Source organism: Echinops telfairi, unplaced genomic scaffold, assembly GCF_000313985.2.
Source record: "Echinops telfairi isolate 266 unplaced genomic scaffold, ASM31398v2 ScPeMD7_40;HRSCAF=151, whole genome shotgun sequence".
Classification (NCBI taxonomy): domain Eukaryota; kingdom Metazoa; phylum Chordata; class Mammalia; order Afrosoricida; family Tenrecidae; genus Echinops; species Echinops telfairi.
Window position 1 is genome coordinate 726,923 of NW_022103938.1, and position 1,429 is coordinate 728,351.

A 1,429-nucleotide genomic window follows, 5' to 3' on the forward strand; every position below is an offset into this window, starting at 1 on the left:
CCATTTATCTCTCCGCCCTTCAGTTAATCCCACTTGTGTTTATCGGCCAGGCTGGCACAATAAACTATCTCAGACTGGTTCTGGGGCCCTGCAACCACCTAGTTCAGGAGCTTACTTATGACCTTGGGGACATCGTGCTTGGTAATATAGAAGGGCAGTGAAAAAGAGGGAAACCTTTGATGATATGGATTGACACAGTGGCTACAACAATGGGCTGAGACATTAGAACAATTGTGAGGATGGCACAGTACAAGGCTGTGTTTCATTCTGTTGTACACAGGATCACTACAAGTCAAAACCGATTCGATGGCACTTAACCACGACATGGGCCCTAGTACCCCATTAAGGGCAAGCCTGGGCACGTTCAAGAGGGTGAGAATGTCCTTCTCAGGGCTGCCTAGGAGAGTCTTAGAATGTCACTCTTAAACGCACTCTGCCTGGTGACAGAGCTTTTTACATTGCCAGTTAATAAGGAGAGTGAACTCAAGGAAGACTGAATGTATGTCAAGATTCAAAACGGAGTTGGGGCATCCACTGTAAATCCTAGCTTTCTGTGGCTCTTATTGAAGCTGCAGTTGCTTCCACATAGCTGCTGTAGTCAAAACAGAGCCCAGAGTGAGTTTTTCCTTGATGGTCGCCATTTGACTTGCTGTAATCGATCCACAACATTTCAGGAAAAGATAGTCCCTTATCAGGTCAGTCATTACGCAGTCAGAGTGAGTCCTTTATTACAATTGGCATGCCTTCCGAAGCCAGCAGCAATGCTGAAGATGGACTGCATGCATGGTAAACACAATGAGGGCGGGGGGAGTACCTTGCCAAAACCAGGCCAGTGGTACATCACAAAGCTGTTGGCAGTGCTCTGCTTCGTTGGCCTGAAACTTAATCAGGACTGAAAGTGAAGCACACAGTAAGAGCCACCTTGTGCTGAAAGCTGAAACGTTTGAACCGAGTGTCCTTAAAAATATTGTGCCTGGGCTCCAACCTTAGTTACTGAGGAGCAGTCAAGTCCTGGGCTACTGTGTTCTCGACACAGCTCTGCTGAAGATCCCAGGATAACTGAGATTGGTGATCTCCGGTGGTGGAAAATTGTGACAGGGAGCGGAACCATGTGCCCTGGGACCTGGATGTCCTTGATTTTCCTTGATGTTAAAGAAATTTGAAGTTGTAGCTGTGCTTTTTAAAAATCTGTGGCTAGTAAAACAGCCTTGAAATGTGACGAAGCACAAAAGATCTAGAGGTGAGCATCGAAGCACTATGGGAAGAAAGAACTTAAAGCCGGCTGTTTTGCATGCAGCAGAAAAAATTTAAATGTACCTACCTGGCTTGTGTTAGTCCAGGTACTTTAGAGAAACAAATCCACAGAAACTCATGTAAAAGAGAGAGTTTTATATAAAGGGTAAGTGCACATCAAGAAAACATCCCAACC

At 45.6% G+C, this 1,429-nt stretch overlaps 1 non-coding gene across 1 annotated transcript; it reads left to right on the top strand.

The window, feature by feature from the left end:
• The first annotated feature begins 552 nt into the window (after positions 1 to 552).
• Positions 553 to 686, top strand: LOC115869712. The gene has a single exon (XR_004046341.1). It is a non-coding gene; the product is annotated as a small nucleolar RNA SNORA16B/SNORA16A family (small nucleolar RNA).
• The last annotated feature ends 743 nt before the right edge of the window (positions 687 to 1,429 follow it).